The sequence below is a fragment of the Peromyscus leucopus genome, chromosome 10 (assembly GCF_004664715.2).
Source record: "Peromyscus leucopus breed LL Stock chromosome 10, UCI_PerLeu_2.1, whole genome shotgun sequence".
NCBI lineage: Eukaryota > Metazoa > Chordata > Mammalia > Rodentia > Cricetidae > Peromyscus > Peromyscus leucopus.
In genome coordinates this window covers 76998784-77022272 of record NC_051071.1, presented here as the reverse complement: position 1 = coordinate 77022272, position 23489 = coordinate 76998784, and the positions used below count along the sequence as shown (strand labels likewise).

Below are 23489 nucleotides of genomic sequence, written 5' to 3'. Positions count from 1 at the left end.
GGTGTTTTGTAAACCTGTGCCCTTGGACTATGACCTTCACAAGTGTTTCATCTTTCCCTTTCCCTGGTGATACAGAATGGCTACAGGGAGCTGGAGTCGGGGTTTCATCTTCCCTGGGTATGTTTTCATAGAACCCCAGCAGGTTAGGCTCTAGATAAACGGTTTCTCTGGAGATCAGGGCTTTTAAAGGATACCAGAATGTGCTGGTCTGTTTCTAATGGTTACTTTCCCCTCCTTTTACCAGAAGCATGAGAGAATTTCCCCCACGTTTACTATAATAACATAGTGGAGCCCTAGAGGCAAACTCACACACATTTGGTGTTTCCCTATGACTGGGCCCCTCTGACTAGGTTTCACCCTGGGGCTTGTATCAGGACAGTTCTAGCCTTTCCTGACACTGGCTCCCACAGTCATTTTTGCCTGGTTAAGTTGTGATGCTCTGACACAGAGTCACAAATGGAGGGTGCAACAGTCGACCTGGTGACCTCAGTTCTATCAGTGAGGTTGACTTTTCTGTTTTTTCAGCTACGTGTCATTGAGTCGATGAGTGTGTACTCAAAGGAAAAAGTATTCACAAGCCAGGAGCCTGGGAATCAGTGTTGAGGTCCTGTCAAGGAGAGCTCAGCTGCCCACAAGCCAGCAGGATTACCAGGCAGTACTTAGGACACAGGAGGCTGAACTTCCCAGCTCAGTGATAATGCTGTCCGCCTGCTATCTTCTGCCTTCAGCCTTGATCTCACTGAGGTGGGTACCCAGCAGTTGGGACCATGGATGAGGTGGAGTGAAATAAATTGGTGTTCACACATGAAATTAGGAAAGAATCAGAGATGCTTCAAAAATAATATTCCTGTGTCTTGTGTATCTTCCATACTAACACAAAGAAGTATTAGTCTCTAAGAACACAAGAAGACACTGTAGAGACTAAAATATTATACTTCTTTTTGTCTGTTGCCCTTAATAACTACAATATTTGAAAACTCACTGAATTCAGAGTCCTCTAATTCATGCAACACGCAAAGAATATTCACATCCTGATAGGAACATGATAAATATGTGTGTGTGGTGTATGAGCATGACTACATGGGTAAGAGGCCGAGTGTTATAATTATCCTAGATAACATATGCTTACTCTGTGTGCTGGCTAGTTTTACATCAACTTATCAACTTGGGAGAAGAGACTCTCAATTGAGAAAATGCTTCCAAATCCTGTAGTGCATTTTCTGAAGTAGTGATGGATGGGGAGGGTCCAGCTCACTGTAGGCAGTTACATCCATGGGCTGGTGATCCTGGGCTCAGAAAGAAAGCAGGATGAGTAATCCATGAAGAACAAGTCAGTAAGAAGTACTTCTTCAATGGCCTCCCCATCAGCTTCTGTCTCAAGGTTCCTGCTCTGTTTGAGTTCCTATCCAGACATCCCTCATTGATGAACCAGTGCTGTGGAACTGTAAGCTGAAATCAACCCTTTCCTCCCCAAAATACTTGATTTTGGTCATGGTGTTTCATCACAGCACTAGAAACTCTAAGTCACTCTGTGCCAGAGTGAAGGTTCCACAGTGCCACGTGTACTCACTCAGTCCTCACACAATCTTAAGTAGAGATTGCTATTGTCAGCAATATCCTGCTCCTCAGATCAGGAAATGAAGTCCCCAGGAAGTCAGGCTAGAGATGGGACTTCTGTTCAGGCCATGTGTTAGGTATGATCCCTGGGCCACTGGATGCTCCCTGGAGTCCATTTAAAAGGCACCAGACAGGCGAGTCTATCTGGCTGTGTCATTCAATTCGAGTCCACTGATGCTACTGACATTCTTATACGGTAGCTTCCTTGCTCAGTTCTCTGCTTGTGGCAACGTGCAGGGAAGTCAGAACCTCTGCTTGCGGGATACAAATGACAGACAGGAGGAAGGAATGTCACATTTCAGACATGTCTCCAGAAGATTTCGAACACCGAGTTTCTTCAACATCTTCTTCCCCAACCCCACTACACTGATCCCACATACTTTTTCTCCAATAGCAAGCTTCTGTGTAACCAAGAGCAACAGAAAACGTGCCCCTCCCCCCACTAAACTACAGGCCTGCTGGTCAGTGGAGGGATTGTCAGCCAGTCCTTGGTCTGGAAGAGACAGTGTACTTGAAATGTAAAGAGAATGTAGAGCTGACATCATGTCGCTCGTTAAACTATGTGACATCGCAATAGCCTAAAGCCAACTGCAGTCACCTGTTTAATAAGCAGCCGCTGTTGCTAGGGCTGGCCGGATCATGTGCTCTTGCTAACCTCTAAATCGCCCCAGGTAGTATTCCGTTCTAGACACCAGCAAATAGAGACTTCTTCACTATCCTTTGCTGTCTTCCCTCTCGCTGTCCTTGCTTGATCACATCCTTCTGTCCCTCCCTGCCACACTCATCTGCATATTTTGCTCCTTGCGATTATAGTGGTTCCCCTCCCAAGCCACACAACTATTTCAGTGTGTGATTGCACATTGATCGGAATCGTTTTCAAATAACATCTGTCTCTGAGCTGACACTCTGAGTTTCATGAGAACAGGGTCTATAAATGTCTTTTGCTGAGTCTTGTTTCATGAGGAGCTAGTGCCATGTCAGGGATATGGTAAGAAATCAATAATATAGATTCCCCATATTGGCAGAGCTAAAGGCCAAAGTCATTTCTGCCTAAGCCCAAAACCTAATCTTTTTATGCTGCACCTTGCTGCCTCCAGCAGTCATATTAATTTAGGAAAAGAAATCTTTAAAAGCTATAAAACAATACAAATATATGAAGTATGGCAGGTGGCGGCACCACTATGATGGAAAAATACTGGACTGGATGACACTGAGAGATCCTTGGCGTTTGGAACTGCAGAGGAGCTCTGTCCTCTCTATGCCTGCCACAGCTCTGTCCTCTCTATGCCTGCCACAGCTCTGTCCTCTCTGTGCCTGCCACAGCTCTGTCCTCTCTGTGCCTGCCACAGCTCTGTCCTCCATGTCCACTGAGACATGTGCGTCATTAGCTCTCACCACTCAGTTCTGAACCTTCCCTCACTTATTGTAGTTTCCCTCCTTGGTACACATTTGAGAAAAGAGAGGGAGAGAGAGTCTTGCATCTTTTGGAAGGGATTAAAATAGCATTTGAGTAACAAAGGCAGAACAAAAACATTTAAATTCTGAGTTCTTTCTGAACCATGTTTTCTTTTCCTGGCTCACAGTCTACTTTTACTTCTCCTTTAGTGGTTCCCCTCAAGGATAACTACTTACTCTGCTATGGATGTGTAAGTCTTAGAAGGATAACTTTCTTGCTTCCCAGATCTTTGCCCTCTTCTCACCACCTAGTGTAATGGAGAAACAGCTACTACTTTCTGTTGTAGAATATTAGTTTAAGATGTGTTTCACTTGTTTATGCTGTGGAATGTTTGTTTAATGATGCAAAGATGTGTTGCATTCTTTTATGTTGCATTTGTTTAACTCTGTGAAGCTGTGTTACTTTGCCTATCTGAAACACCTGATTGGTCTAATAAAGAGCTGAACAGCCAATGGCAAGGCAGGAGAGAGAAATAGGTGGAGCTGTCAGGCTCAGAGTATAAATAGGAGGAGAAGTTTAGAAAAAAGGGGGAAAGAAGGATCAAGGATCAACAAAAGGAGGAGAGGACACTGGGGGTCAGCCACCCAGCCACACAGCCAGTCATAGAGTAAGAAGGAAAGAAATATACATAGAATAAAGAAAGGTAAAAAGCCCAGAGACAAACTGTAGTTAAAGAGAAACAGGATAATTTAAGTTAGAAAAGCTGGCTAGAAACAAGCCAAGCTAAGGCCAGCCATTCATAAGTAAGAATAAGTCTCCATACATTTATTTGGGAGCTGGGTGGTGGGCCCCCAAAGAGTAAAAAAAATCAACTGCAGCTCTCAGCTATGGCCAACGCCCACAGCACTTCCCTTCTCTGTATACTGTAACCCACCTGAACTCTCCCCAGCACCTTCCTTCTACAGACAGGAAACAAAGGCTGTAAAAGACAAACTGCCATAGCATGTCCTGATGGAGACAGGGTGGAATTCAAATGACATTTCAAGTTCTCTCTCTCTCTCTCTCTCTCGAGAGAGAGAGAGAGAGAGAGAGAGAGAGAGAGAGAGAGAGCTAGAACTTCTGAACTCAACTTGAAAAAGTTGCAACCCCAGTCTAGGGATTCTTGAAGTGTGTGACTACAGTAAGGTCAGATGTCAAACTATTCACTTTCCTTTTTATTGTCAGCATCAAACCAAGGACCACAAATAACATTTGCTTATGTAGATTATAGTCATTAGTGTTTACCACATAAAAAAAATAAAACTGGGAAGTTTTTATGGTTTACATATAATTTCAAAAATTACTAGAATCATCACATGTTAATCTTATAGCATATTTTATGAAAAAATGTCTATTTTCTAAACACATACTGAAGAGAGTTCATTGTCTTATAGATTACAAATATCTTTAATGTCTAGATTAATAAAAAATTATAGGAATTTTGCATCTTTGCATTACTTATAATGCTGAGATTAGAAACTTGCTACACACATCTAGTTGAAAGGGGGTGTTTTAATGGTTCCTTATTTGTGCAATTTTTAGATAATTTGAAGATATTCAGTTCTGATATTCTATCAAAACTCAATGGGTAGTAGTTTCTTAGAGATCAGTTGCCATGTAGAATCTGAGATAATATCAGAGGACTTTTCATTCTGTTACTAGTCTGACCTACAGACTTGATTTTGTAGCTAGAGTTTTCCTGCCTTGCCCACAGTCAAGACAAATCTTTGTCACCTGCCAGTCCCGCAGCAGTTCAGACCCAACAATCAGAGCAACACATTTGCCATACAGAACATCCCACAGCATGATTTGAACACTACTTATTGATAAATTTTAAGATGGTGGTTTATTGGCTTATAGGTAAATCTTTCAAATGTCTATGCTGTGGGATGTTCTGTATGTCCTGTGGGAGCCTGTTCTCGGGTTCCTCGTGGCTTTATTCAGCAGGTCCGCATAGAGGATGATTAGGACCACTGGCCTGAGTGCAGGTGTCTAAGATGGTCTGCACTTGGCTGTGCTGTGGGATGGTCTGTATGTCAAGTTGCTCTGATTGGTCAATAAATAAAACACTGATTGGCCAGTGGCTAGGCAGGAAGTATAGGCGGGACTAACAGAGGAGAAATAAAAGAACAGGAAGGCAGAAGGAGACACAGCCAGCCGCTGCCAGGACAAGCAGAATGAAAAGATGCTGGTAAGCCACGAGCCATGTGGCAGGGTATAGATTTGTGGAAATGGATTGATTTAAACTATAAGAACAATTAGCAAGAAGCCTGCCACGGTCATACAGTTTGTAAGCAATATAAGTCTCTGTGTTTACTTGGTTGGGTCTGAGTGGCTGTGGGCTGGCAGGTGACAAAGATTTGTCCTGACTGTGGGCAAGGCAGGAAAACTCTAGCTACATGTCTACATGCTTTTAACGTAAAGAAAAACATATTTGCTAAAATTATCATTCATCTCATCAGGAAACTCAAGGGGTAAACAAGAACACCTCTTTCAAGTTCTGTTTTTCACTTGAAGCCTTTATTTTTGTAGAACATATAATCTCAGTTGTTTTCTCAGAGATCACAGGGTCACTTCTGAGGAAACCTCATCCACATTGGTCATCATTTGTGTGTGTGTTGTTCTCTCATATAAAAATACTCTTCGATGAAAACTAGCTAGCACATGTAGCAGTCTGAGCAATTACACAACTGCTTTTCTCAAAACAAGCATTATACATTAGTACCTAACATGTTTTATGCAATAAAAACAATACATTTTAAGACAGTCTGGTGTGAGAATACAGCTCAGTTGGTAGTTAGCTTGTCTAGCATGTACAGAGCCCTGGATTCCATCCCCAGAACCATGTAACCAAGTGGCCCATACTTATAATGAAGTCCAAGATTACACCCTGCTATATAGCTAGTTCCAGGCCAGCCAGGCATACATGGCACACCGTCTCAAAACAACAACAAAAAAGACAGGTTTATAGGAAAAGATGTTCAATACCAGTAGTCTTCAAAGAAATGCAAGTTAAAATCACCACCAGGTCACTTCACACTGATTAGTACTATTATGTAAAAAAGACCAGAGACAACAAATGTTGGCAATCTTATGAAGAAAAGGCTAGTACATTGTCCAGGGGAATGTGGTTTGTTGTAGACATATGGAAAACAGCACAGACACTCCTAAAGACACCAGTAATAGAATTGCCATAGACCAAGTAATCCCTCATCCGGGTATATAGTCAAGTAAGAGAAAATCACTATCTTACTGTAAGAAAGTCTGCAAACCATGCTCACCACAGCGTTATTTACAATAGTAAAGATATTGAACTAACCTGAGTACCCATTGCCGGATAAACAAGCAAAGCAAATGGGACATAAACATACAAAAATGATTCGGCCTTGAGCATGAAAGGGCTTGGGTATTGTGCTAAATGAATGTGAGCTGGGTCCAAAAAACAAAATATTACACAATCTCACCAGTGTGTGACTCTGAAAACAAAACAAAACAAAACAAAATGTCCCAATACAGGGATAGAAAACGAAGAAGTGTGACTAATGCGGAAGAGGTGGGACACAGGAGAAGTGTAGAGAACAAGAGCGGAAGCAGGAAGCAGTTGGAGGAGAACTCAGTTCTCATGGACAACACAATGACCAGACCAGCGCTACCAAAGTTACAGTTCCTGGGTGTGGAATGTTTGTGAAATGATTGTTTTTGGTGTTCTTGCCATTAGAAAAAGTAATTAAGATGATAGATGTATTTACTTCCTTCATATAGCATCCATTTTACTGCCCTTGTGTATTTCACAATTTGTTGAAAGACTCAAATATACATAAAATTTTGTTTTTCTAAGAAAATACAGAAATAAAAATAAGGAAACCAATAGAGTTTTTTTTTTTTAAAAAAAAAAAAACATTTGCTAAATGCATATTTAGAAAAACAACCATCATGTCACACTGTCCATTGAATTTCCTTGTGTTTTGCAGTACAATCATTTTTTAAGGAGAGTCACTTTGGGGGTGGGACAAAGATTACTGCCACATTCACTTATTAGAAAATGATTCTCTTCCCCTTTCAAACAATACATATGATTAAAACAAACGTGTTTCTACTTCTTATAACTTACGGGAGCACTATGGTTGACGCCTTGTGTTTCCTGAAGTTGGTAAGAATTGAAAGGAACCTATGCTGGGAAATCTCTTCTCCGACAGACAAAGTGAACTGGGCTTCCCTTTGTAGCTGAGCACTGAGCTCCTCCAGGCAGTCCGTCTTGCTTCTTCTTTGTTGAGTAATACCAGCTCTTCAGCAGCCTGGCACAGATGACTTTTTCAGTCAACATCTAGGCCGCTTTCCGCCTGGCATACACACTGTTGGAAAACAATCTATCGTAAAAATAGAAGCTATGTGTCACTTTCAAAATGGAAATCGTTTTATTACCCCTTAATCAATACAGTGGCTTTCCATTGTTTAAGCCCCAGAATCAGCTGTGGCAAGGACTCTGCCATGCAAACCATTGAGCCCCATAGCATAACCGCAACAGAACAAAAATCCTAAAACATCCAACTACCTAGAAGTTCACAATGACCTGCATGTCAATAAAAGCATTGCTTTAATTAAAGCTGCTGGGGATTCTAGAAGGAAATTTCTCCTCCTTTATCTTTTTGGGTTTTTTTCCCCACAAAGAATTTTAATCGAGGTTCTAAAATCTGTTTTCACAGAAGAGCAATTTCAGCTTTCTTAACAGAAACCGAAAGTGATGTTTATTCTTCAAGTCCTGCAAAAAAAAAATGTTCAGAATTTTCCCACAGGAATTAATCTGTTGTAGTTATTGTAATTTATTATAATATGATGGCAAAAATTCCCAATTGTGAAATGTATTTATTTCCAATGTTTCCCATTGGAAAAATAACATCTGTTGGCTCATTATAAAGGCAGCTTCCTAAACAAGGTGGTTTCCAGTTGGGGTTTTGTGGGAGTCCCCTCTTTATCAAAGGCAATCCTGCTTCCTCTTGAGCTGCCCTTTGCCCCAGCTGAGAGAAGCCTCAGGTAGGAAACAGAAGTGTTAAGGCTATGCCAAACTGAGAGGTCAACCCCTGTTCTTTGGTTCACATACTTAAAATGGACAATTGTTTGTTCTCTACTTATTTTCTTCAAGCCATAGTGACCTCTAAACATTTTTCAGAAGTGATTTCGTGGGTCATGGAAATTACTCAGGCTAATGGTAACCCAAGCCTCTTCTTCTCTTTCTTGTCTCTATCCTTTCTATATGTGGTTGGAATGTATCACAACCCGAGTATTTTTCTTACCTTAGTTGGGACTCTATTGATGGGCATGTACATGTATATATGAAAAGCATATCCCAAACTTAGTGGATTGAAATAACACCCTTATTGTAGCTCAAAGTTCTGATTGATTGAGAGTGCTTACTGTGCTCATCTAGGCAGTTTTTGCTATTATCTGTAGTCATTTGTAGGTTTTTAATCAGCTGTGGGGTGCCTTAGAACTTCGGTTACAGGCTGTGAGCTGGGGTAACCTTCCAGCAACTGAACCAAGGGTCCCAGTCATTTCATATGTTAACCCAGGCTCGTTCATATCATCACTGGGAGTTTGAAGAGCAACAAGCAGGAAGACCCAATTTAAAAAAAAATGAAATCATTCAAGCCTTGTTTGGTACTGATCCATAGAACAAAGCCAGTATCATGGCCAAGCCCAGAATTGGTGCAGCTAAATCTATCCAAAGGAAACATGATGGAGGTAGAGGTGAAGATAAACAAATCAGAACCATTACTATAGTCATTCGAACACTCATGTCAAAAATCTAATATTTTAAAATAACAACAACAACCAAAAAAACTCAACAACCAAGTAAACACTTTAGGAGCCTTTCTTCAACATGAAATTATCAGTTGCTAATATAAGTACACTACTCCTAAAAGATTTTGATAATGCTTTATGGTGAATAGAGTAAATATCCACTTAACTCATAATAGTCTAAAGGGAGCTATCACTTGTGGTAATCGAGGCAAAAATAACCAAGAAATTTTTAGAAGTGGTCAGGTTGAGTTGCTCTATAGAGCTGATGGTATGTCACTAGAAACACTGCAGATACGTGGACCATAAAAGAGAATATAAATTCTAGTTCCAATGTATATTTATTTATTGAATAAAGTGCCCCCTCAAATGAGGAAACATTATGATGCACATTTGTTTACTCAGTACACATTTACCATCATCATGAGTCAGTGCAAGTTTTCTTGAGCCTCCGGCATGGGCCTGGCACTAGCTGGACACCAAACACAGGCCACCTGTATTAGTGACTTTTCCGTTTCTGTGGCCATGACAAATGCAACTTAGAGAAGGAGGGGTTACTTTGAGCTTATGGTTCCAGAGGGATGAGAGTCTGTCATGGTTGGGAGCCCTGGCAGCAAGCTGCAGGCATGTCAACAGAAGCAGGATTCTGTGAGCTCACATCCCTGACTGAAAGCACAGCACAGAGAGAGCCAATTGGAAGTAGAGGGAGGATTTTAATGACAAAGCTCACCCTATCACCGTATCAAATCTCTATCCATGTTCTCCTAGAGCTTATATTTCAGTAGGAGGAGATGTAAGATAAAGAACTAACCTGAAATATAAAATTCATTTAGGCAATGATACAATAAAACCGGGTGCTGTGATAGAAAAAGAATGGAGACTTTCTTCAAAATACTGTCATCAGGAAGGCCTCTCTGAGAAGCTGGTATTTGAGGAAAAATTAGAATAATGAGAAGATACTGTGACCAGAGCAGAGATTCTTGGCAGACATAGTGCCAAAGGATGTGAAGGAAGAACAAGCTTGGTCTTTCCGAGGAGCAAAACTAACCCTGGATAGCAAGTCTACAGGCAGCAGAGAATCAAAGCAGCCAGAAAAGGCCAAGCAAGGCCTTTTATGTCTTGGTAAGGAGCTCAAATTTAGATGTCATCCCACATGTATGGGGCAACCACTAGAAAGGTTCCCAGCAAAGGAAGTCATTGTGATGTGATCCAAATGCTTTCTAAAAGATCTTGCTGGCTGAGGTGGAGAATGAGCTATAGTAGGGCAGAGAAAGCAATCACTGTAGTATCCAATCCAGGACCATGCTTGTAGGTAGAAGTTTCTGTCCCGCCAGCAACTCCCAAATACCCAGCAGTCGCTTCCCAAATAATTGACACAAGGGCTTAATATTACTCATAAATGCTTAGCCGGAGCTCAGGCTTATTACTAACTAGCTCTTACACTTTAATTAACTCATAATTTTTATCTATGTTTAGCCACGTGGCTTGGTAGCTTTTCTCAATATGACATTCTCATTTTGCTTCCTCTGCATCTGGCTGGCGACTCCTGACTCCACCCTTCTTCTCCCTGTATCTCCAGTTGACTTTCCCACTCAGCTTTATTCTGCCTGGCTAGAGATCAAATCAGCTTTCATTATCAAACAATGACAGCAACGTACATTCACAGCATACAGAAGGGTCCTTCTGCAGCACTGCTGGACTGATGTAGGGGGAGAGCAACAGAGACAGGACATCAGGACTTGCCAATTTGCTGGGCATGGGAGGAGGAAAAGAAAGGAACTAAGGGCTGACCAATATTGGGCTTGTGTAGCCCCATACTAAGCCTAGGGGATGAAACAGAAATATAGACAGGATCTTTGCCTTCATATGGAATCAGTACTTTATATTATTTGATAAATATGGCTTATTTAATAGTTGAGAAGCTTAGGAAAATGAAGTTAGGATTTAAAGTTCATGGCTTTTAATGTAAGAAATCCAGATGGGTAGAATTTAATGAATAAATAATATCTGAGGAAAACCTAGAAGAAAATTGATACACATATGGACATAAAAGCTTTTATTAAACTCAATTACAAAATAACTGAAAATTAATAGATTTGATTATTTAAAATTTTAAACTTTTATATGTCAAAAGCACCATAAACAAGACAAATAGCCTGGGAAATAAAGCCACAGCAAACACAATGAAGAGCTGATATGCTTCATATGTAAAGGCATATTTTAAGTCAATAAGAGGAAGATGAGCAAAGAGTGCTTTTTTTTTTTTTTTGGTTTTTCGAGACAGGGTTTTTTTGTATAGTTTTTGCGCCTGTCCTGAATCTCACTCTGTAGACCAGGCTGTCATTGAACTCACAGAGACCCGCCTGACTCTACCTCCCGAGTGCTGAGATTTAAGGCATGCGCCACCACCGCCCGACAAGAGTACAATTGTGAAAAGTGAAAAATACAAGGTAAATGTAAAGAAATACTTCAGTGTTACTAGTAACTAATTCTTCACATATTTACAATAGGTATCAGCTGAGGATTGTGGCATACACCTGTAAACTCAGCACTCAGAGAAAGAAGCAAAGAGCTGAAAGGTGGAGGCCAGCACAGGCTACCAAGTGAGCCCTTGTCTCAAAAAATAAAATAAAATATGATTTTAAACTTTCAAACTGATAAACAATTGAAAGAAGCATAATAACTCATGATAGCATATTGCCCTATGGTTATAAAAAGATAAATCATTCTTTGGATTTAATTTTTTTTAAGGTCTAGAGAGATGGCTCAACCGTCAAGAGCACTTGCTGCTTGCTCTTGTGGAGAATCCAGATTCTGTTCCCAGCACCCACGTGGTGACTAACATCTGTCTGTAACTCCAGTCTCAGGGGATCCAATGCCATCTTCTAGCTTCAGACACCAAGGGCAGGTGGTTGTTGCCAGAGATTTCCGCCTTGCCCACAGTCAGGACAAATCTCTGCCACCCGCCAGTCCCACAGCCGCTCAGACCCAACCAAGTAAACACAGAGACTTATTTTGCTTTCAAACTGTATGGCCGTGGCAGGCTTCTTGCTAACTGTTCCTTTACCTTAAATTAACCATTTCTTTTTATCTATGCCTCGCCACGTGGCTGGTGGCTTATCGGCACCTTCACATGCTTCTTGTCATGGCGGCAGCTGCAGTGTCTCTGGTCATGGCGGCGGCTGCAGCATCTCTGGTCATTGTGGCGGCTGCAGCAAGTCCTTCTGCCTTCCTGGGCCTTTTATTTCTCCTCTCTGCTAGTCCCGCCTATCTTTCCTGCCTAGCCACGGCCGATCAGGTTTTATTTATTAACCAATCAGAACAACTTGACATACAGACCATCCCCCAGCACAGCCAAGTGCAGACCATCTCAAACACCTGCACTCAGGCCCATGGTCCTAATCATCCTCTATGAGGACCTGCTGGGTAATGCCACAAGGAACCCAAGAAGGGCTCCCACAGGACATACAAATCATCCCACAGCACTTCCCCTTTTCTTTTTTTAAAAAAGAAGGTTTTAACTTTTACACATCTCCAAAGCCAGCTTGGTATATTTGGGAATTTGGGCGTAGCTTCTCTTAACTACTTCCTGCTGGAGGGGGCGCTGTATCTTATGGGGATGCAAAGAATATTTAAGGATCATGGAGTAGTCCGTGAGGCTGTATCGTCTGAGCCAGTTGCCTTGAAACAATTCTGGATGTTGAATCATCTGGGCCATGGTGTCATCGGAGACCTTTCAGGTGGTCTTGGCTGGTCAAACCTGATGTATCTTAATCTGGAACAAATCCATAGCCTCTGGCTTTCTGTAGAGACAAAAGCAGAATCTCTTTTCCAAAGTAACACATCCTTATATCCAAATTTTAAAGTCAAGATATCTTTAATATATACATATTGGTTTAACTCAACATCTTTTATGATCAAATGTTTTTCTGCAGTTAAAAATCCCAAAGACAATATAATCCAAACTCTCTGTGTGATATCCATCTTTACATGGCTTATTTTTTATATTACTTTTACTTTCTCTTTAAAGACTTTATTTTTTTAAACTTTCTATTTCTTTATATAACTGTCTATGTTCCTTTTCCTCTCTCTTCCAAGCCTATGTACATTTTAGCAAAGGCTAAATCCACCACGCAGCTTAATGTGCCACTTGCAGAGGCCTCATTTCCGCCTTACTGCAGGTTAAGTGCACACGCCAGGAACCCGCCAGTAACTCAAACCGGTGGCTGCCGCTCATTTGAGAGAGAGAATTAGGAACTGTGGGGCGTTTACCGACGTCACCGTTCCTGGAGAACTTAAAGACGTCACCGCTCCGTGTGTTGAGTTCTGAATCCTCTTTACCACCACGCGAGGATTCTTCTCAGATCACACTTTATTGGAGCGCCTCTTGGTTAAGGGACTTTGTCTTTAGTATATATATATATATATTTTTTTTAACACCGGCCTTTATCCCTGTTCATTTGTCCTTTTTCTTTAGTCCCTCTTTTTTTCTTCCCTTTTTTTCTTTAGCCTTTTTTTTTCTTTAGCCCCACTGCTGCTCATTTGAGAGAGACAATTAGGAAGCTGTTTTTAGCTCCGTTTTAGAATCTTTTCTCAGGTTTTAGGTGGAAACTCTTGCCCTCTCGTTGGGCGCCATTTGTTGCCAGAGATTTCCGCCTTGCCCACAGTCAGGACAAATCTCTGCCACCCGCCAGTCCCACAGCCGCTCAGACCCAACCAAGTAAACACAGAGACTTATTTTGCTTTCAAACTGTATGGCCGTGGCAGGCTTCTTGCTAACTGTTCCTTTACCTTAAATTAACCATTTCTTTTTATCTATGCCTCGCCACGTGGCTGGTGGCTTATCGGCACCTTCACATGCTTCTTGTCATGGCGGCAGCTGCAGTGTCTCTGGTCATGGCGGCGGCTGCAGCATCTCTGGTCATTGTGGCGGCTGCAGCAAGTCCTTCTGCCTTCCTGGGCCTTTTATTTCTCCTCTCTGCTAGTCCCGCCTATCTTTCCTGCCTAGCCACGGCCGATCAGGTTTTATTTATTAACCAATCAGAACAACTTGACATACAGACCATCCCCCAGCACAGCCAAGTGCAGACCATCTCAAACACCTGCACTCAGGCCCATGGTCCTAATCATCCTCTATGAGGACCTGCTGGGTAATGCCACAAGGAACCCAAGAAGGGCTCCCACAGGACATACAAATCATCCCACAGCAGGTGGTGTACACACACAGAGAGACAGAACACCTATGCACGTAAAATAAAAGTAAAATAAATGTAAAAATAATTCAAAGTATGCACTACTTTTCATCTTGCAACTTCATTCTGAAGATTGTAATCACAGTTAGGTGCAATTATACACAAGCATCCGCTGTAATTGTTGTTTGGTAGTAAAACTTTCACACAATGAGGAACTGGTTAAATAAATAATGGTCTGTGCATATGGTATATGACAATTCTGCTAGTTAAAACACATTGTAAGAAAAATAATAGCCCGACTTGACATATGGTAAATTGTTCACGATATCCTTTATGAGATAAAAAGCAGGTCATAAAACAACAAACTATGCAGCCACGTTTTGATATGTTCATAGAGCAACCATGTCAGTCAAGACATCAGCCCATTGCTTACAGTAATTTTATTTCAGAGATAAATTCATAGTTTTTCTTCTCATTTCTATGTTTTCTAAAATTTTCACAGTGTACATGTTACATGGTCTTACATGACAAAGAAAACCTGTACATTTACACAAGGATAAAGCACCGGAAGGTCAAAGGGGGTCCAGTTGGAAGGCTGCAGATACAAGCAGAAGCACAATGGTGCCCAGACTCTGAAAATAAACAGGCGATCCCTTCCAGCACAGGTGATTGGGCGGAGCCAGGATCTGAGGAGACATTCTAGAAGCGGTTGCTGTAAACACTGCAGGTCCTGGTTCCTTATCATCCAAAGGTCAGTCCGAACTAGTAACCACACACCAGGGGTTCGTAGGCCAATGTGTGCAAATCAGCACAAAGAATATAGGGCCTGGCCTTACACAGGACTCTTAACACTTGGACTGGTTGGGTCCAGTACCCCTTTTGACCAAGACCTGGTAAATCTCAAAGCCCCTGGTCTTTTTCACTTGCGAAAGGCTACCTCGACTTTCTGATCCTTTCTGCTTGAGTAGAATCCCGTGGAAGACACCATAAAGACACATCAAGCAAGCACTGTGACTCCAGCGTCACCGTCAGTCACTCTGTTTATTCCAGCAGAGGACAGCACATGTCAACTTTGTCACATCTTCTCTTGAAATAAAATAGGTAAAATAAATATAAAATATATATAAAAAAAAAAGTTTTGTAAGCTCAAAAACTTAACCCTTGAAAAACAATCGATGTTTTTAAAAAACTGTCAATAATTTCCTTACATATAAATAGAAAGGTACAAATAATACTGTTTTACTAAGTTTGTGTGTGTGTGTGTGTGTGTGTGTGTGTGTGTGTGTGTGTGTGTGAATGTGTGTGAATAAAAACACTATTTCCACAACGTCTGTCGTCTGCTTATCTTTTGGGTTCCTTTTGAAACTGAAGGTACCGAGAAAAAGTAAACTTCCCACACCCAATTCAATAGATGAAATGCTGTTTACCAGATGCTTCTATGGTGCTTCACAATATAAATAATAATGATAATAATAATAATAATAATAATAATAATAATAATAATACGCCTACCCAGGACCCACAACGTTAGATGGTCAGGCCGGGCAGATACCCTGGTTTTGCAAAATGCCTGGAAGGTTCTGGCTCACCCTGAGGGTGTGAGGGGAAAGAAATGCCTTGTGTACGAAGGTGCAGGTAAGGAATGGGGAAGCCAAGACCAAGGAAAAGAAATTTAAGGAATTCCAAGCTGAAAGACGAATTAACTTTTCAGAAAACACAACGCAGGGTCCCAGCTGCTGCCGTTTATCTCCATACAGCACAGGTTGGCTGGCGAAAATCACGCAACCTGTCGTTGCTGACAAAGGTCTCCAACGTCAGTCCACGGTTCTCTGCAGAACCCTGACCAAGAGCAGTGCACCTGCCCCGCGGCTAGGGAGAGAGAGTAAACACTCCCAACATGCACTGAGGCGCTGGGCGGGGCTCAGGTTGCTCACACCCCACCGCGATGGGCAACCTGGTAATAAGTAACTGCTGCTGGCGCTCGCTCACTGTGCCCGGGAGCAGCACGGTGGGGCCAGCCATGTGCGCTCCGCCCCGCCGGCTTCAACCAGGAGCAGGTGAGTGAGCAGGTGCCGAGACCAGGACGCCGAGACACCCGCGGGCAGCTCCGCCTCCCCACGACAGCAAGGGACGCTCGCCAGCTCGGGCTCCGCGCTGCTCGATCGCAAGAGTCTCCTCTGCCCGGCGTGATAATAGCAGGTGAACTTGGAGGTGGAGGGGAAGAGCTCACAACCTCCGGGGTTGTGGGGGAAGTTGAGGGCGGGACCCGTAGAAAGTTGACTCTATAGTCGGGAAGGGCAAATGGGCGCGTGCATCAGGGCAGCCCTAACCCTGGTGTGAGTTGGCCTTAAATCAAAGTTTTCTCAGAAATACTCTTTCCCGGGACAAGGTAAGCTTGTGAGGAGGGTGGGGAAGAGTAAAGGGGAAGGTTTGGAGCAAGGAGGCCACCCTGCCCTCCCCTTTCCCAAAGAACCAGCTCATGGACTTCACCTGAGCTGCAGGAATCCCCCACCTTAGCAAATTACTAGACTCCTGCGCGACGCCCCCTGTCTCTTCATTTAAAGTGCGTATTAAATGACCACATCGTAAGGGAAAGAGCCATTGACTTGAGGGTTTGGTTCAATATTCGTTTCCTCAAGACAAATCACAATGAAAACTATTTGGGATGTAATGAAGACCTCACCAAACAGTGGTTAAAAAATCACCCGTAATTACGCGGATGTCCGTGCGTTAGCATCAAGATTCTGAAGCCAGCCGGGGAGTCATAGGACTGAGTCTTGTGTCTATTACTTACTACCTTTGAATGTTGTTTCCCATATCTAAGCCTCAAAAGTCTTCCATGTATGAAAGAAGCATGATATTATCTATTACATAGGGCTTTATGGGGATTAGAGAGAGCAGGTATTCCACAAATGGCACCTTTCCTCACCACCCACAAATCCGCAGCTCTGTAAAATGGGTGGTGTGGGGAGGGCAAGCTGACCCGAGCTAGGCAGATAACACCGGACCCTGGGGACGCTGGAAGAGAACAATGCATCTAAGACCAAGCTGGTAACAGCGGGCAAGCATCAGCTTTCTGAGGAGGGGCGAAACTGCCTGGCTTCTCATCACATTCAAGTACTGAGCATTGAGTGTACCTGGTGGCCAATTTAAACTTAGATGTTATTCACTTTTATTTTGTGAAACTCGTGCTTACGTCTAAGGAAATAAAACATCTGTGGTGGAAAAATTGCTATCTATCTCATGCTGTAGAGCCCTGGCCTTCAAGTCTCACAGGAAAGACTGCGTTTGAATGATTTTCCTCCAATTAGACGTCTGCGCCATGCCCTCTGTTACAACACACATTGAATGGTTTACGATCAAATGATGGTGCTTGTGCTTTGTCAGTCTCTAACTCCTCAGCCTAAATGACAAGGAAGTGAGTTTTCCTCATAAAGGGCCCTGTAAAGGATACTTTTGTTAGTTTTAGGAATGTCGCTAAATAGTTTGCCATGAATCTTGACAGAAAATCACCATCGTCTTAAGTATTCTTTTTTCTTTATAGGACTTCAATTTCCCAATGCACTTTTAATTAGATATTGACTGAAGAATTATGAATAAAATCCTAAAAGCCAAATGAACCAAAGTTCATCATGCTATTGTCTTTTAGTATCTAACAGTGATTAGTGCTATTTAGCTTATAAAATAATCAAATTTATTTAGACTAAATTAAAGTATTAACTGAACATTTTTCATTTACAATACTGAATATAAATGGCTGAATACAATTTAAAGCGTTTGATTTTCTATCTCCTAACAGATATATCAATATACAGAACACTGCCAATTAGATAAATCTATTTGACTATGTTTAATATTTTAATATTGAGATTAATCTCTTTAACCACATTAAAAACTGTAAGTCTTCCTAGTTAAACTGTCTTGGCATACATATAAGTTTATGTGCTATTCCTAAGGTATGTAACACTTCATTACAAATTATAGAATGTTTTAATCAATCAGAGAAAAATAACCAAGGTATTTAAGAAATAATGAACTTTTCTAATTATGTTCAAAATCACATAATATATAATGCAGATAACATATCATTAAATATTTTATACTCAACTCTTAGTTTCCTAAAATGAGTAACTTATATTTATAACTAAACTAGATGTTTAATGCTAATAATAATCCATTTCCTTGTATAAATTCCTGGATTACAATGTAGATGGAGGATTCTGGGACTAACTGGGCCATATAGTGGTTTTTATTTTCAGCTTTTTGCAAGTTCTCCACACTGAACTGCATGGTGGCTGCATCAGTTTGCACTCCAACCAACAGTGAACGTGCGTTCCCCTTCTCCCACATCCCAACTAGCATCTGTTGTCAGTTGTTTTATTGATCTCAACCATTCTGATTGGAATAAGATTAAGTCTCAAATAATTTAAATTTTCATCTTCCTAATTGCTAAGGATGTTGACGTCAAGATATATTTTAGCCGTTTTCATTTCTTCCTTTGAGAACTCTCAGTTGAGGACTTGTACAGTTGGTTTTTCTTAACTTGCCATGAACCTAGACCTATATGGGAAGAGGGAATATCAGTTGAGGAATTACCTCTGTCAGAGTGGCAAGTCTGTGGGGTATTTTCTTCATTAATGATTGATGTAGGAAGGCTCCGCCCACTATGGGTGGGATATATATACATACATACATATATACATATATATATACACACACATATATATATATTTCCCAACATCTCATTTCCCCTGATATATATACATAGGCAGGCTGAGTCAGCCATAGGGAGCAAGTGAGTGAGCACCATTTCTCCATGGTCTCTGCTTCAATTCCTGTCTACAAGGTTCTGCCTTGAGTCCCTGCCCTGACTTCCGTCCATGGAGTAGAAACTGTAAGCTGAAATGAACCCTTTCCTCTCCAGTTTGCTTTGGTCATGGTGTTTATCACAGCAAAAGAAACAAGCTAGGACAAGCTGGTAGCCTGTTGTTTAGTTGGTTCATTTGTCTTCTTGACTCTGGGGACTTTTGTAATCGTTCTCTATATCCTGGTTATCAATGCTCTATCCAACGGAGAGCTTGTGAATATGTGTGACAGTAAATGGGTTAAGCAGGCTGTATATATATTTATGGGTGTGTATATTGTATGTGCACGGAAACAATAATTAAAGAACATCATGAATTTGAGAGAGGATAGCACGAGAAGAATTACAGGGAGGAGAGAGTGGGTAGAAATGATATAAATGCAATACTCATGTATGAAAAATCTCAGAACACATAAAAGAGGAAAAATATGTTTTAGCAAAATAAAAATGAAACAGTCAAGTGTTGAAAGCGCAGCTTCTGAACAAGTGCTTCTCAATACTATCCCTTTGCAGACATTTATCTGTGTCTTTCAAAAGTGTCAATTATAGTTCTTTCACACAGTTGGCACTGCTGATTCCAACAGCTGAACATAGGGATGTCTCCTACAGAAAAGAAGTCAGGACTATATCGAAGGAAATGTTCATTAATACTCAGGGTCCAGTCGATGGAGGTTCAAAAGAGAAAGTGTTATTTTACAACCGGGAAGTGAATGGGAAAAGTGAGTCGTGATCTTTGGGACAACAACTTTTAGAATTTCCTTTTGGAACCTCAGATGGAGCAGGGAATCGTTGAGCCTCACCACAGCACTGGCGTCCCCAGTTGATTATCATGACACCAGTTTGCCTTCCCTTCTGATCCCACTTCCCTCATCTCCACAAGGCACTCCAAGGAGAATAGACTGCATTGCATAAGTGCCATGGAAACAGGCAATAGACTTTAGAGATTTGGATTTCCACTGACATTTCATCTGAACTGAGAGCAGCGGAAGGCATGCTCATTTGGAAGTCCAGTTTTTCGGTCTTTCGATCCATATCCTGTTTAATATTTCCTTAAATTCGAGAGTTGAACTAAAATATTTAAAACCAGGTGTAGTTACACACGCCTATAATCTCAGTACTTAGGAGGTGGAGGAAGGAAGATCAGGAATTCAAGGCCACCTTTGAATTCCAAGGCAACTGTCAATCATGTCTACAAACAAGGCACTGTAGAAAAGAAAATTGTTGAGCCAGGCATTTCTTAGAAACCATGTTTCTATGAACTCTTTTCCTTCTTTCAAAAACTGAATAATGGCTGGTTACAGATGGCTTCTAGCAACATCTCATTTCCCCTAAGTGGAAGTTAGATCTGCTCTTCCTATCTCCAGGTTTTGTGAAAACACCTTAATTTAGTGCTAAATACATATCTGTACACCCTTATTGTTTCTCCGTGCAGGAACAATTGTCTCTGAAAAATAATGCCATGTTTATAGTCCTTAAAGTAATCTTACCTCATAATTAAAATACACACTTGTTCTTTCCATGTGATACTTCTGGGGTTATTTTTGTTTCTTAGTTACTTTTTATTGTGTAATGTAAGAGAAGTTTCCTATGTATGTTTTTTAAATGGACATATGAAATCAAGAGGAAAATCACTCATCCTCTTATAGCACTTAATTAATACTTTAGTGTTTCCCTATTGGTTAAGTGTATTTAATATTTTATTAATTTTTGTGTGTATACTTCATATACTCACTCTAAATGATGAAAAATAGTAGTAATCCTGTTGTGAAGAATCTAGTAGTCAACTTAAGGAAAATAAGATATGGGTAAATAAGGAAAGAGAGCAGTTAGGTGATGAGCAAGCTGTGGATAATGTATTATAAAAGTTCAGAAGCCAGAGAAGTCAGTCCTGAGGAGTTAGCGATGGTGTTCTGTTTTGGTTTTCTATTTGGCTTTTTTAAGGAACCTGACCCATTGGCTATACACTCAGATCTAGGCTATGTTTCTATGTCCTGCATGGTAGCAGGCTCAGGGAAGACACTCAAGAAATAGTTGGGTAGATATTTAAAGGAGTGAGCCAAGATTTCCACTTTTAAATAAGTAACCATTGAAGTCACCCATGCTTGGGCACTGAAAGATAGTTTAAATAACCAGTCTATTTGCATTCATTTGGGACTTGAATTCTCTTCCTTCTCTCCCCACCTTCCTTGTTCTGGTAACTGGCAAATCCAGGCATGCCCACATCTAAGCAGGAATACACAGCTGGGGCAAAGTGAACCCCAAAGGCCTCAGCTTTCTTTTCTCAGGTCCCGGGGCAGCCCACACACTGGTGCTGTCTGTCACCATCTCTGAAGGTTCCAGATCCATCTGCCAAGCTAAGAATGATTGTGCTTCCCTGAGTTTCTTCCATTCAGGCTTCTCTTAATTAAACCTGCCTGCTGTCTCCAGGGCTGAGACTTGATTGCCCTGTCAAACTTTCTGTCTCTTGAAATCCATCCTATGGGGCAAAATGGAAAAGTAAATAACCAAACTTATTAAACCAGTGCTCCTATTTTATGCATAATCTAAGTCAGTCAGCTCTCGCCCCTGGACCTGGTAGTGACTATGATTCACTGTCCAAGCAAAGGGCATGTTTGTAGCAACCATTTTCCTCCTCGAGTCACAGTGCATTGTGTTCCACCAAAGAACTCAATGCCCGAAGTATGACCTCAGAAAGTTCCAGACTTTCAGTTCTCCCTTGTTTTCCTACATCCTCTTTATCTCTGCCGCTTCTGACTCTGTTACTTTCTTCCTGAGCTTTTATGATAACCGATTCAGACCTTAAACCCATGAAGTCTCAATAATTTAGAAGATTTTCATCAGAACTCCATAGAGTTTGGTTTGCTGAGTCATTATGAACAGGACTAGGAAAAAGGAAAGGAGAAACTGTTTGAATTTAGAGATGCACACTTCGTTCTGAGTAAACAAAACCTCTGAGATTTTACCAAATCATTCTCTTTTGTTTTAGTTATTAGAGTTCTCTGAACATTTTAGGCAGTTTTGGGATCATGCATGTTCAAAATTATTTTTATGCAATTATTGCACCCTACCTATGAACACAGTTTTTTTAATTCTTGTCCGTTAAATTCTATTCAACTGCCTTCTTTTTTAAGGTTACATCTTTCAGAATCTTGGGAGCCTATCTGCAATGTACTTTAGCACAGATCACAATCTGACAATATTCTTGAACAGTGATGTGTTTGCCCTCGGAAATAATGCTATTTTAGTTTTTTTTTTAAAATGACTACAGAGAGATAGGAAAGCTACTGCAATAATTCTACTCACTACTCAGTCTATCACACAGCACTTCCATGATCTTTCTCCTTCCAAAGATCCTCAGCCTTTGATGATAATTTGCCATCTGACTTATAGATGGTGACTTCTGGGTCCTCCCATTGTAAGAGTGGGCAAGAGAGCTCTCTAGGTCCTGGATTCAGGTTGTGTATTAAAAGTCCAGTCCAAGAGTACTTACACGTAGATTCAAATCTGCTTATGACAGAAGGAGGGAGAACAGGACAGAGACTTAGTTTGGGTGCCTGATTGGACATGTACGAAATAATTGTGGAGGAGGGAATACTGGGGCTGAGAGGAAGTCAACGCTGCAGACTGTGAGACATCCTAGTGGAAACTAGGTGGTAACAGGGCTCTAGAACTGAGAAGCTGGGAGGATTAGCACATTCATTTGTTTGGAAGTAGAGCCAGAGAATTGAAGATGGAACAGATTCTCAAACCAGCTCATATTTAAAGAGACACGAAGACATGAGCAGGGCAGACTAAGACACTGAGACCTGTGAAGTGGCAAGAACATAGGGCAAAGTCATTGTTACTCTGCCTCAAAAGCCTAAGAAGAAAGCTTATCATGCGGGGGAAGAGAAAACTCAGTCCTGTCTAGTGCTGCTCTCAGGCAGACAAATTTGGCCAAGTACTGATTATTTAAATGTGGGAGGAGAGGCACAGGGTAAATTAAAGAGATGGTAAATAACCCATAAATTGATCCAGAAGGAGAAAGGTAGTGTTTCGGCCACATCATCATCACAGGAGAATCTTGGTGTGGGATATCTGCAATGCATTTTTGTAGGTTCTAAGAATGAAAAAAAATATATAAGCAAAACTCAGGGTTTAGACGCTAGAACAAGGTCTGTGTAACTAGACATCCAGATGGACTAAATCTTGGGAATGGGTGACAGCAGTTTGTTAGGCTCATGGGTCAATTATGTCTTTGTTATAAGGCAGCATAGCATGGAGAGGATTGTAGCTTGGATTTTGTCCCTTCTAACATGAGTGGTCCATGACACAGACCTTTGGCAATGATGTGCCACCAAAGAGACATTCTCATGATTTGAACAAGGGCAGTAGAAAAGGAAATAAGACATAAATCAGTAATGACAACATGGGAAGCAGAAATACATAACCAGAGTGGTGCAGCTAAAGCAGCCTGAGGAGATTTGGAAGGGCCCACATGAATGGGACACATCTGGACCTACGCTGGAGATTACCTTGTGATCAACCTGAACAGATGAGGGGACACTTGATGGTATGAAATTTCATTACACGAGGCCTGTAACTG

The 23489-nt window shown here is 41.3% G+C and overlaps 1 protein-coding gene across 2 annotated transcripts in view; it reads left to right on the top strand.

Moving 5' to 3' along the window:
- The first annotated feature begins 15989 nt into the window (after positions 1 to 15989).
- The window catches only part of Rassf6 (Ras association domain family member 6), a 38718-nt gene continuing 31218 nt past the window's right edge, over positions 15990 to 23489 (top strand). The window contains exon 1 of one of the 2 annotated variants that reach the window (XM_037209145.1): positions 15990 to 16097. The gene's annotated coding sequence lies outside the window, so the exon portion shown is untranslated. Of the gene's footprint in view, positions 16240 to 23489 lie in introns of both variants that reach the window. The other variant, XM_028881892.2, reaches the window with a different exon arrangement.